We start from the raw sequence: 14624 nt of genomic DNA on the forward strand, positions 1-14624 counted from the left end.
ACCGTGTTGACCAGGATGGTCTCGATCTCTTGACCTTGTGATCCACCCACCTCGGCCTCCCAAAGTGCTGGGATTATAGGCGTGAGCCACTGCACCCGGCCAATTTTTTTAATTAGCTAAGTGTGGTGGCACGCACCTTTGGTTCCCAGCTACTCGGGAGGCTGAGGTAGGAGGATTGCTTGAGCCCAGGAAGTCAAGGCTGCAGTGAGCCATGATTGCGAGACTACACTCCAGCCTGGGTAACAAGTGAGACCCTGCGTCAAAAAAACAAAAACAAAAAAAGCCCTTCCCTGGTGAATATAATGTATGCTCAGTCTTGAGAGTCGCTCCTTGGTTTGACCCATGTTATAAAATAACGGCACAAAAGAAGCCCAGCCTTCTTTTTCCTCAGATGGTTTCATTTCCCAAGGGGGAGAGGAAGAGAAGGAAGGAGGAAAAAATGTGCCTTCCTTCCTGGTGAACATGAAGCTCATTGAACCTAAAGGAGACTCACAGGCTAGATACCGCTGTCCTTAGTAGAAGGGGTCATGTGGGGCTTCGTGATTCCTCCAAGCATGCCTCCCTAGGTTCTGCAGAATCCCCTTCCAGAAAGTGCTTCTGATGAGCAACTGGGAACATGAACTGTCCAAGCCCCCTTCTAGGGGAAATTCATTGCCACAGAGGCCAGCAGCTCTGGCTGTCCCGAGGGTGTATAAAAGGATAATAAAGGAAGGGAATTACATTTCGCTGCCTATGCTGGGGATAGATCAAGGGCTGTGAAAGCATCATAAGTGTAAACTCGTTTCCAAATCAGCCTGTGGTGGGATCTGCCTTCTCTCTCTCTCTCTTTTTTTTTTTTTTTTTAGATGGAGTCTCACTGTCATGCAGACTGGAGTTTTAGTGGTGGGATCTCGGCTCACTGAAACCTCCGCCTCCCAGTTGAAGCGATTCTCCTGCCTCAGCCTCCCTAGTAGCTGGGACTACAGACACACACCACCACACCTGGCTAGTTTTTGTATTTTTAGTAGGATGGGGTTTCACATGTTAGCCAGGCCGGTCTCGAACTCCTGACCTCAGGCAGTCTGCCTGCCTTGGCCTCCCAAAGTGCTGGGATTACAGGCATGAGCCACCGCACCCAGCCAGTCTGCTTTCTCTTTATTCCTCTTCCTCTCACAAACTTTATCCAGGGGCGGTAGCGGTTAAAAGGACCCAGTTCTGCAACCTCACCTTCTGTTACCTTCAAATGAATTAAATGCTGTTTCTGGGGGTCGCTCCCAACTCTTATGTCACTACCAGGTTCCACAGCGGATTCTCGGATGTCTCCTGCTTCCTCAGTCAAGAACACCTCTCAGATGAGATCTCACCGCCCACCTTTCCTCAGAGCATCTTGCTTTATTTTCCACTTCTGCCTGGTGGAAGGGAGATGACATTTTAACTCTATGCATGTTTTAGATTAAGTCTTGCTGTTCTTCCTGATGGAAATGGTAATTATAAACATACATAGATACCATGCATGCACCCTTTACTCAGTGCCCTCTTGTGCTTTGGTAAAGTAATAAAACTTATCTCTAGCTCAGACAGCAGCCCTGGAAGATCGGGACAATGCTATCATGATTTCACAGCTGAGAGATAAGGAGCATTTGAAGCCATAGAAGGAATAGATGGCTTCGCTTCATAGTGTTTCCTTGTGAAATAAAACCAATGAAACACCTTTGTGTAGGATCTCCCTGACTCAGCCGAGTGTTCTGAGTAGTCAAGGGTATTACTTACAAGATGCACTATCTGAGCCCACACTGATGGGGGGAGAAAATTCTCCCTAAGTAATTTTATTTGGAAAGAAAAGTCATGCAAGAATTTAACTTACCATTCACACTTTTAAAGACAATTTGTAGAGACTACACTTCAGAATAAAATGATTTGAGCAGGTGTGGTGCTTCACAACTAGAATACCTATAAAAGTTTGAGACCAACCACGCCAACATCCTGAGACCCTGTTTCTATAATTAAAAAAAAAAAAAAATTTGCAAGTTTCAATAACATTTATGTTCCATTTCATAACATGAAGATGTACTAAAACTGCTAAAAATTTTATCCCAAAAAGTTTTAACTTGATAGATGTGTAAGAGGAGAGCCCTCCAATTTAATTTCCTGTGTGCTGATAAATCTACTAAGTACTTCAAGTCAGAGTGCCAAAAAGTGTCACAGAATTCCCAAGATGGCCACAGATATTCACAGATCTTGAGTATTTCTCTTTAATGGGGAAATGAGGAATCTTGGCAGCCTCTATCTCTAGGTCTTTGAAAGGACTTTAGAATTAATCTACATTGGCCAATGTCCAATGTTAACACAGAACTTTTAGAAATAAAAGAGGCCTTAATCTACAGCACGAAAAGTAGTTACCATATCAAACAGCAAGAAAATTATCTGTGAATTTTTTTTATTGTTAGACTTACACTGGACTTTGACAATAGGTCCTTTATCACTTACCTACCACCCTTAGGGTCAGATAGGGTTTTGATTTCAACTTAAAAAAAAAAAAAAGGGCTGGACGCGGTGGCTCAAGCCTGTAATCCCAGCACTTTGGGAGGCCGAGGCGGGTGGATCACGAGGTCAAGAGATCGAGACCATCCTGGTCAACATGGTGAAACCCCGTCTCTACTAAAAATACAAAAAATCAGCTGGGCATGGTGGCGCGTGCCTGTAATCCCAGCTACTCAGGAGGCTGAGGCAGGAGAATTGCCTGAACCCAGGAGGCGGAGGTTGCGGTGAGCCGAGATAGCCGCCATTGCACTCCAGCCCGGTTAAAATAAGAAAAACCCCCCCTCTCAAGTTAAAAAAAAAAAAAAAAGATTAGAGCCAGGCGCGGTGGCTCATACCTGTATGGGAAGCCAGGGTGGGTGGATTGCCTGAGGTCAGGAGTTCAAGACCAGCCTGGGCAACATGGTAAAATCCCATCTCTACTAAAAATACCAAAAAAATTAGCCAGGCGTGGTGGCACAAGCCTGTAATCCCAGCTACTCGGGAGGCTGAGGCCGAAGGATCTCTTAAACCTGGGAGGCAGACGTTGCTGTGAGCTGAGATCATCCCACTGTACTCCAGCCTGGGTGACAGAGCAAGACTCCATCTCAAAAATATAAAAAATAAAAACAAATAAAAAATATGAATACAGTGAGTATACTGAATATTTGTAGTTTTGACCTGCTCTGTTTCCAACTTGGGCTGGTCCACCTCTCCTTAGGCAACATGGTGGTCTCCTGCTCCCATAAGGCCATGGTATTGATGACAGACTTACTGCAGACAACTGATAGGCATAGCACACTACAACCCAGAATTCCTGGACTAAGGCAATCCTCTTCCCTCAGCCTCTCAAGTAGCTGGAACACTACACTCATCTATTGATTTTTAAGACAGGTTCTCACTCTATCACCCAGGCTGGAGTGCAGTGGCACAATCATACCACACTGCAGCCTCAAACTCCTGGGCTCAAGCAATCCTCCCACCTCAGCCTCCCAAAACGCTGGGATTACAGGTGTGAGCCACCGTGACCAGCCTATATTCATTGATGATCTACTGTGTGCCGAGTTCTATGCTGGGTGCTGGGACTAGGTGGAATGTACAGTGATTCAGGGTGTAATAATCCATTTTGGTCAACGATGGTGGTCTCATAAGATTACAAAGGACGTGAAATATTCTTATGCTCTAGTGATGTTGTAGCCGTCATAATGTCTGTCTTACCTTTTTGTGGTGATGCTTGGATAAACAAAGCTACTGCACGGCCAGACATGTGAAAGTACAGTGCACAGGATCATGCGTAGTACATAGTACTCGATACGACACTTCCTGCTTTCTGTATTTACTGTACTATACGCTTTATCGTTATTTTATTTGTATTTTCTTAAGAGATGACGTCTTGCTGTGTTGCCCAGTCTGGAGTGCAGTGGCTATTCACAGGTGTGATCCCACTACTGCTCAACACGGGAGTTTTGACTGGCTCCGTTTCTGACCTGGGCCGGTTCACCCCTCCTTAGGCAACCTGGTGGTCCCCCGCTCCCGGGAGGTCACCCTATTGATGCCGAACTTAGTGTGGACACCGGATTGGCATAGCGCACGACAGCCCGCAACTCCTGGGCTCAAGCGATCCTCCAGCCTCAGCCTCCCGAGTAGCTGGGACTACAGGCACACGCCACTGCGCCCAGCTTATTATTATTTTATTTTAATTTTTGAGACACAGTCTCACTCTGTCACCAGGCTAGTGGGCAGTGGCACCATCTCGGCTTGCTGTAACCTCTGCCTCACGGGTTCAAGCGATTCTCCTGCCTCAGTCTCCTGAGTAGGTGGGATTACAGGCACCTGCCACCACACCCAGCTAATTTTTGTATTTTTAGTAGAGACAGGGTTTCACCTTGTTGGCCAGGCTGGTCTCAAACTCCTGACCTCAATTGATCCACCCCTATCCAAAGTGCTGGGATTACAGGTGTGAGCCACTGTGCCTGGCCTTTATCGTTATTTTAGAATGTACTCCTTCTGCCTCAGGCAAGTCCTACAGGAGGTGTCCAGAAACAGCACTGTTATCACAGGAGATAACAGCTACATGCCTATCCTTCCAGTGGAACAAGATGTGGAGGTGGATGACAGTGATATTGATGATTCTGACCCTTGCAGGCCTAGGATAATATGTGTGTTTGTTTCTTCTTGTTAAAAAACAAGGTGGTTTAGCCGGGCGCGGTGGCTCAAGCCTGTAATCCCAGCACTTTGGGAGGCCGAGGCGGGTGGATCATGAGGTCAAGAGATCGAGACCATCCTGGTCAACACGGTGAAACCCCGTCTCTACTAAAAATACAAAAAATTAGCTGGGCATGGTGGCGCGTGCCTGTAATTGCCTGAACCTGGGAGGCGGAGGTTGCGGTGAGCCGAGATCGCGCCATTGCATTCCAGCCTGGGTAACAAGAGCGAAACTCCTTCCCCCAAAAAAAAAAAAAAAACAAGGTGGTTTAAAGGTTAAAACGTTTTTAAATAGGCCAGGAGCAGTGGCTCACGCCTGTAATCCCAACACTTTGGGAGGCCGAGGTGGGCGGATCACAAGGTCAAGAGATTGAGACCATGGTGAAACCCCGTCTCTACTAAAAAATACAAAAATTAGCTGGGCATGGTGGCACACGCCTGTGGTCCCAGCTACTCGGGAGGCTGAGGCAAGAGAATTGCTTGAACTTGGGAGGCGGAGATTGCAGTGAGCCAAGATTGCAGGACTGCACTCCGGCCTTGCGCTTGGTGACAGAACAAGACTCTGTCTCAAAAAAAAAAGAAAAAATTTAAAATAATTTAAAAATAGGCAAAAGCCTATAGCATAAGGATATAAAGAAAATATTTTCGTACAGTTGTACAATGTGTGTTTTAAGCTGAGAGCTCTTACAAAAGAGTCAGAGTTTAAAAATTTGAGTTTATAAATTTAAAAAGTTAGGGTTCATTTATTATTGAAGAACTAAATTGTTTTCATAAATGTAGTGTAGCCTAAGCGTGCAGTGTGTATAAAGTCTACAGGAGTGCACAGTAATGTCCTAGGCCTGCACATTCCTCACCACTCACTCACTCACTCCCACCCAGAGCAACTTTTATCCTGCAAGCTCCATTCACGGTAAGTGCCCTAGATAAGTATAACATTTTTTTTCCTTTTTTTCCTTTTTTTTGATATCCTTTGCCATGTTAAGGTATACCATTATTTATTTATTTATTTATTTATTTATTTATTTTGGAGACAGAGTTTCGCTCTTATTGCCCAGGCTGGAGTGCAACAGCACAATCTCGGCTCACCACAACCTCCGCCTCCCAGGTTCAAGCGATTCTCCTGCCTCAGCCTCCCAAGTAGCTGGGATTACAGGCACATGCCACCACGCCCAGCTAATTTTGTATTTTTAGTAGAGACGGGGTTTCTCCATGTTGGTCAGGCTGGTCTTAAACTCCTGACGTCAGGTGATCCACCCGCCTTGGCCTCCCAAAGTGCTGGGATTACAGGCGTGAGCCACCGCATCTGGCCAGGTATAACATTTTTTATCATTTATGCCATATCTTTACTGGACCTTGTCTATATTTCAAGATGTTTAGATACACAAACATTTACGATCGTGTTACATTTGTCTACAGTATTCCGTACGGTAGCCTGAGGTACAGGTTTCCAGCCTAGGAGCAATAGGCTCTACCATATAGCCTAGGTGTAAAATAGGCTGGACTATCTAGGTGTGTGTAAATATACTCTGATGTTCACATGACAAAATCATCTAATGACACATTTCTCAGAACATATCCATATCTTCAAGTGACACATGACTGTATTTTAAAGAATACCTGAGGCACAAACATCACCCGTCCCCCCACAAACACACACAAACACACACAAGAAATCCCACAGTGATGTATGTTACTTAGCTCTCCAAACAGCAGCTTCCCATCTGTCTTTAAAAATATTCTAACCAGGCCAGACACAGTGGCTCACACCTGTAATCCGAGCACTTTGGGAGGGCTGAGGAGGGTGAATCACCTGAGGTCAGGAGTTTGAGACCAGCCTGGCCAACATGATGAAACCCTGTCTCTAATAAAAATACAAAAATTAGCTGGGTATGGTAGTGCACACCTATAATCTCAGCTACTTGGAAGGCTGAGGCATGAGAATCACTTGAACCTGGAAGGCAAAGGTTGCAGTGAGCCAAGATTGCACCACTGCATTCCAGCCTAGGTGACAGAGTCTGACTCTGTCTCTCTGTCTCTATCTCTGTCTCTGTTGCTCTCTCTCTCTGTCAATATATATATATATATATATATATGCATATATACATGTATATATATATATTTTGTATTTTTACTATATATATGTTTTAACCATATTTTAGATTCTGCGAAGTCTTGGTAGGAAATAAAGGAAAAGGAAGTATGAAAAACACAAAAACTAGATAATTAGATTAAAACTATCAACTCCAAAGAGATGAAAAATATCTTTCTCCTTATTAATTAATAAAGTCACAAAGCATTCCTTTAGGAAGTGAATTCACAGATATACAAACTTTCAGGCAAGTGCTATGGACTAAAACAACAGGGCCTTCTTTCTAGGACACAACCTAAGCCTGAGGCTGAGGAAGAAGGAAAAACCCCGTAGCTCCTCACAGAGGAGAATTTGAGGGGGGTGATTTTCCCCAGATACACATCCCAAAACAACATTCAACAGCAAGCATGAGATTTAAAATCTTACATAGGTCCCAACACTTAGGGAGGCCGAGGCAGGTGAATCACAAGGTCAGGAGATCGAGACCAGCCTGGCCAACATGGTGAAACCCTGTCTCTACTAAAAATACAAAAATTAGCCAGTCGTGGTGGTGGGCGCCTGTAATCCCAGCTACTCAGGAGGCTGATGTAGGGGAATGGCTTGAACCCGGGAGGCGATGGCTGCAGTGAGCAGAGACTGTGCCACTGCACTCCAGCCTGGGTGACAGAGCAAGACTCTGTCTCAAAAAAATAATAATAAATAAAATAAAATAAATCTTATGTAAAAGTGAATGTAAAGCTCCACAAGGAAACTCCTACGTTATTACACCAAGGAGCACCAAACAAGGACTGAACTGATCTTTGAGAAAAAAATAATACTTTTGGCCGGGCACAGTGGCTCACGCCTGTAATCCAAGCACTTTGGAGGCCAAGGTGGGCGGATCACCTGAGGTCGGGAGTTCAAGACCAGCCTGACCAACATGGTGAAACCCCGTCTTAAAAATAATAATAATAATAATAATATTTTTGACACTTAAAAAAATGCAGAAAGAAACCTGTTTTTATTCCTTTGATATACCAGCTCCTATCCAATGAACAAGTTTAGCCTCCGGAGTTCTTCCTCTTTTTTTTTTTTTTTTTTTTTTTGAGACAGAGGTCTCATTCTGTCACCGAAAGAGATGTCGGCTCACTGCAACCTCCACCTCCTAGGTCCCTCCCAGCAATTCTCCCACCTCAGCCTCCCAAGTAGCTGGGATTACAGGCACACCACTGCCACCCCTGGCTAATTTTTGTATTCTTAGTAGAGACAGGGGTTTCTTTATGTCACCCAGGCTGGTCTCGAACTCCTGACCTCAATTGATCTGCCCGCCTCTGCCTCCCAAGGCACTGGGATTACAGGCGTGAGCCACTTCGCCCGGCCTCTCTGGTGTTTTCAGGCATCCATGTTAATTTTGTGATGAACGTTTTGATAGCCAGGCAGAAATAGCAGGGAGAATGGGAAAGCTCAGTGAAGACTAACACTGGCCTCCCGTGTTCTGCCCACCTGACAGAGCTCTGGAGAGGCTCAGCGACCCGTACTGCACAGGCATGGATTATTTTCCTCCTGTCTTTTTTTGAACTGAGTTGAATTAAATTAGTGGCATAAATTTCCTGGAGTCTCAGCATAGCAGTGAGAATGGGAGCTGAGAAGGGCAATGCTCAGGTTTTGAATTAAACTTTCTAGGAAATGTTATTTCTCATTAATCAACTGGTTTTGTTTGGATTCTCAACCACTGACTCCTTGCTTATTTGCACAGACTGGACAATATCCTTCCCTTTCTTTCCTTAGATTAGTCTTATGCCATTAACCCCATTTGTAAAATCTAATTATGAATCAAGAGCTTTAAAAATATTGGTGCTATTATTGCACCCAGATCACCTTCTACAAATCTTAAATATGCAAAATAATGTACAACTGCTTAAATAACTCTAGACTCCGACGTACTAATTGCATCACTATTTATGATTCAAAAATATTGAAACAAAGCCAGGCACAGTGGCTCACACCTGTAATCCCAGCACTTTGGGAGGCCAAAGCAAGAGGATTGCTTGAGTCCAGGACTTTGAGACCCGCCTGGGAAACAAGGTGAGACCCCATCTGTACAAAAAATAAAAATTAAAAAAATTAGCCAGGCATGGTGTCCTGTACTTGTGGTCTTAGCTACTTGGGAGGCTGAGGTGGGAGGATCGCTTGAACCTGGAAGGCAGAGGTTGTAGTGAGCCATGATCGCACCACTGCACTTCAGCGTGGGCGGCAGAGAGAGGCCCTGTCTCAAAGAAAAAAAAAATTGAAAATCTCTAAATTGCTGACTCATCCAGTCACTATGTAGCAAAAGTCAGCTATGTGTCCAGAATCATGCAATGCACTGAGGATACTTAAGGGCCAATGTTAGTCAACTATAAAAGGAAGGTTACATTGTAGAATTTTTAAATTTTTTTTATTTCTTTTTTTTTGAGACTGAGTTTCACTCTTGTCGCCCAGGCTGGATTGCAGTGGTGTGATCTCGGCTCATTGCAATCTCTGCCTCCCGGGTTCAAGTGATTCTCCTGCCTCAGTCTCCCAGGTAGCTGGGATTACAGGTGCCAGCCACCACACTCGGCTACTTTATGAGTTTTTAGTAGATACAGGGTTTCACCACGTTAGCCAGGTGGGTCTCAAACTCCTGACCTCAGGTGATCCACTTGCCTGGGCTTCCCAATGCTGGGATTACAGGCGTGAGCCAATGCGCCCAGCCATAGAATATTTTATATAAACGTAAGAAAATGGAAAAATATTCATAGTTTACTGTTAAATGGAAATAATCAGAATATACAATTGTTTAGAAAAAAATGATTGGGCCTATTTTTTTTTTTTTTTTTTTTTTGAGATGGAGTTTCACTCTTGTTACCCAGGCTGGAGTGCAATGGCGCAATCTCGGCTCACCGCAACCTCCGCCTCCTGGGTTCAGGCAATTCTCCTGCCTCAGCCTCCTGAGTAGCTGGGATTACAGGCATGCGCCACCATGCCCAGCTAATTTTTTGTATTTTTAGTAGAGACGGGGCTTCACCATGTTGACCAGGATGGTCTCGATCCCTTGACCTTGTGATCTACACGCCTCGGCCTCCCAAAGTACTGGGATTACAGGCGTGAGCCACCGCGCCCGGCCAAGGCCTATTTTTAAAGTAAAATTCAAAAGCCTGCCAAGTAATAACAATGAAAACAGAAAATAAGAGAAGAAAAGTAAAACTCTTGGAGAGAACACACTGAAATAAAACAAATATTTTCTTTCCTCCTTTCATGTGTCTTTCAGTTTTCATTATTATATAGCACTTTAATAATGGAAAAGAGAGGCTGGGCGCGGTGGCTCAAGCCTGTAATCCTAGCACTTTGGGAGGCCGAGGTGGGTGGATCACCTGAGGTCAGGAGTTCAAGACCAGCCTGGCCATCATGGTGAAACCCTATCTTTAAATTACGTATTTTTAATATTTAAAAAATAAAAAAAATATAATGGAAAAGAGAATGCTCATACAACAATAGGACTAAATTCTATTTGTAGACTAAGCAAAAGCTGTCTATTAAAAAGTAAACAATCTGCTAAAACAAACAAAAATCCACTATGACAGGGATTTGTCAGTGGGACACTGGAGCCAAGTAAAAGAGCCTCCAGGGGCCAAGTCTGGAACGGTTTGAGTAACAAGATAAATAAAATGGTATTGGATTACAATCTAGAGTGTAAAATAAATATCCATGAGTGCACACTGGTATAAATAAATAATTCAATAAATACATAAATGGGAGAGAAGAGAAAAAATTCCCATGCAGAAGAATTCAAATAATTTATGTCACTATTTCACCCTCCAGGAGCTGAATCATAGCTCCCCACTCCTTAAGTGGTCACTCTGCGAAGCGGCTTCTTTCCAGTATGGAGGGAGGAAGGACACTGCAGAAACCTGACAAACGCTTCCCCAGCCAGGTGATCAAGGCCAACATCAGCAGTGATCTGTCACGTGGATACTGTGCATGACATGATGTGATGAAGACACACCTTACTTCTGTCGCCTTCATCCTATAACCTCTTGCTAATCATGAGAAAAACAGCAAACTCTAATCGATAACAGGCGTGCGCCACTGCGCCCGGCGGTGGAATTTAACTGTGCAGTGCGGAAAGCTGACAAATGCTGGCGTGTGTGGTATACACAACCCGTAGCTCTCAAAACCAGCAAAGTGATCAAAAGCAAAGAAAGTCAGAAACTACCACTACTGGGAGGAGCCTAAAGAGACATGATCAATGACCCAAATGTAATGTGGGATCCTGAGACAGAAAAGGGACATTAGGTAAAAACTAAGGAGGTCTGAATAAAGTGTGGACTTCGGTTAATAATAATGAACGAGGCCAAGCACAGCTGAGCACGCCTGTAATCTCAGCACTTTGGGAAGCAGAGGCAGGAGGATGACTTGAGCCCAGGAGTTTGAGATTAACGTGGGCAACAAAGCGAGACCCTGTCTCTACAAAAAATTTTTGAAATTATCCAGTGGCATGTGCCTATGGTCTCAGCTACTCGGGAGGCTAAGGTGGGAGGATTGCTTGGCCCAGGAGGTTGAGGCTGCAATGAACTATGATTATGCCACTGCACCCCATCCTGGGCGACAGAGCACGAAACCCTGTCTTAAAAAAACAAAACAAACAAACAAAAAAACCTCTTGGTATTCTAGTCAATTCCCTCGAGGAACAGTGCCACCTAGTGTTCTGTCACGTAAATGACCAATGATGGCTTGACTTTCCACAGTTGTGCATTACCTTAAACCATCTTCAAAACTGAAAAGAATAATGATTCGAAAATGTGTTTCCCTCCACCCCCCCCGAAAGCATTTATAATTTCAAATGACTCCTGGGTAATCAAATTTAAATTGCTTGGATTTATTCACAACCTCATCCTAGAATCTTTGTTTATAAAATGCCTATTTCTATTTTCAAAAATCCAGTCCAAAAATAATGTGCAGGAAACAGATGTTATCAGAAATACAAACTCCCAAAAAAGTAATATAGTAATAACATATTACTATATAGATAATACAGCCACCTTTAATTTTTATTTATTTATTTATTAAAATAGAGATGGGGTTCTCACTATGTTGTCCAGGCTGGTCTCAAACTCCTGCCCTCAAGTGATCCTCCCTTCTTGGCCTCCCAAAATGCTAGGAGTACAGACATGAGCCACCGTGCCCCACCGAGTCAATTTTTTAAAGTTACAAAATAGCTTAAGCTTTGTAAGATAGTCAACCTCAATTACAAGTGTCAGTTCTAGAAACGGTAAAGCTATGACAAGTTAACATTGTTGTTTAACTTTAATGCAACACTCACATAAAGTTCCCTTGCTTAACAACTGTATGATTATTTTAATATCAGATTGTTATTTCTAAAATTCAACCTTTATTAATCAACAGTAAGAGAAAAATGAATTCAATCAAAGTCTAAAATGCTCAAATGTAAAAAGTCAAATGATTAGCTAATATGTATTGTTTATTGAGCCGGAATAATTTTCAAAATATGTCATAAAAGAAACACAGCTGAAATAACTGGCACCCTGTAATTACAAATTACCAATGTCACAGTTTGCTTACAACATAAATGGCAAGAATTGACCTTTTCCCCTAATTTCCTATACCCTTGGCAATATGGAATAGGTGGAGGGAAACTCCACTCTAGTTAACCTGAGTGCCACTTCCTCCACTCTTCTGATCACAATGACATATTGAGAGAGGCCCTTAAAGAGATTATCCCCAGTTAGGCATGGTGGCTCACGCCTTTAATCCCAAGCACTTTGGGAGACTGAGGCAGCAGGATCATCTGAGGTCCGGAGTTGAAAACCAGCCGGGCCAACATGGGGAAACCCCATCTCTACTAAAAATACAAAAATTAGCCGGGCATGGAGGCAGGTGCCTGTAATCCCAGCTACTCAAGAGGCTGAGGCAGGAGAATCGCTTGAACCAAGGAGGTGGAGGTTGCAGTGAGCCGAGATCTCGCCACCACTGCACTCCAGCCTGGGTAACAGAGCATGACTCCATGTCAAAAATAAAAAGAGAGAGAGAGAGAGTGAGAGAGAGATCATCTCCATCACATTTTGGGCTATGAGGTATACCCATGTGTAGGAAATCATCTTCAAAGTTAAGGTTTTCTTGTTATTATTGTTTTATTTATTCTTCCAGATTTCACTAATACTTAGTTGGCCGAGAGCATAAAGGCATTGCTAGCAATGTGTCTAGGTCATTCTAGGTGTTTTGGTTTGGCTCTTAACATAAAAATTTCTTTTAGGTTACAGCTTAAAAAAGTTTTCCTGGCCGGGTGCGGTGGCTCAAGCCTGTAATCCCAGCGCTTTGGGAGGCTGAGGCGGGTGGATCACGAGGTCAAGAGATCAAGACCATCCTGGTCAACATGGTGAAACCCCGTCTCTACTAAAAATACAAAAAATTAGCTGGGCATGGTGGTGCTTGCCTGTAATCCCAGCTGCTCAGGAGGCTGAGGCAGGAGAATTGCCTGAACCCAGGAGGCGGAGGTTGCGGTGAGCCGAGATTGCGCCATTGCACTCCAGCCTGGGTAACAAGAGCGAAACTCCGTCTCAAAAAAAAAAAAAAAAAAAGTTTTCCTGAAAGCAAGAAACTTACTGCCTAACTTAAATAATGACATGTGCCTCCTAATAATTTGCACCATTAGTTGGCATCTTTGCCCTGGAAATATTAAAACTATTCAGCTAATATACAAAAATCAGTAGCATTTCTACATGCTAATGGCCAATAATCTGAAAAAGAAACTGAGAAAACAATTCTATTTATAATAGCTGCAGAAAAATAAAATACCACCAGGTGCGGTGGCTCACGCTTGTAAGCCCAGCACGTTAGGAGGCCGAGGCAGGTGGATAACCTGAGGTTGGGCGTTCAAAACCAGCTTACCAACATACAGAAACCTTGTCTCTACTAAAAATACAAAATTAGCTGGCTGTGGTGGCGCACACCTGTAATCCAAGCTACTCGGGAGGGTGAGGCAGGAGAATCCCTTGAACCCGGGAGGCGGAGGTTGTAGTGAGCTGAGATCGTGCCACTGGCACCCCAGCCTGAGCAACAGAGAGAGACTCCATATCATTAAAAAAAAAAAAACAAAACAAAAAAAAAACCCAGAGCTGGGCGTGGTGGCTCACACCTGTAATCCTAGCACTTTGGGAGGCTGAGGTGGCTGGATCACCTGAGGTCAGGAGTTCGAGACCAGCCTGGCCATCATGGTGAAACCCCATCTTTAAAAAAAAAAATCCAATTTAAAAATGGGCAAATTATCTCAATAAACATTTTTCAAAAGAAGACATACAAATGGCCACCAGGTATCTGAAAAAATGCTCAACTAATCACCAGTGAAATACAAATCAAAATCACAATATCATTTCACCCCAGTTAGAATGATATCTAATGATAAAAAGACAAAAAGTAATAAATGCTGGCAAGGATGTCGAGAAAAGAGAACCCTTTTACCCTGTTGATGGAAATGTAAATTAGCACAACCACTGTGGAAAACAGCATGAAGATTCCTCAAAAAACTAAAGATAGAGCTACCATAGGATCCAGCAATCCCACTGCTAGGTATATAACTTAAAGAAAGGAAATCCAGCCAGGAGAGGTGGCTCACACCTGTAAGCCCAGCACTTTCGGAGGCCGAGGTGGGCGGATCACACAAAGGCAGGAGTTGAAGACCAGCCTGACCAACATGGTAAAACCCCGTCTCTACTAAAAATACAAAATTAGCCAGGCATGGTGGCGCGTGCCTGTAATCCCAGCTACTCAGGAGGCTGAGGCGGGAGAATCGCTTAAACCCAGGAGGTGGAGGTTGCGG

This window comes from Sapajus apella, unplaced genomic scaffold, assembly GCF_009761245.1.
Source record: "Sapajus apella isolate SASKATOON/1434 unplaced genomic scaffold, GSC_monkey_1.0 scaffold35, whole genome shotgun sequence".
NCBI lineage: Eukaryota > Metazoa > Chordata > Mammalia > Primates > Cebidae > Sapajus > Sapajus apella.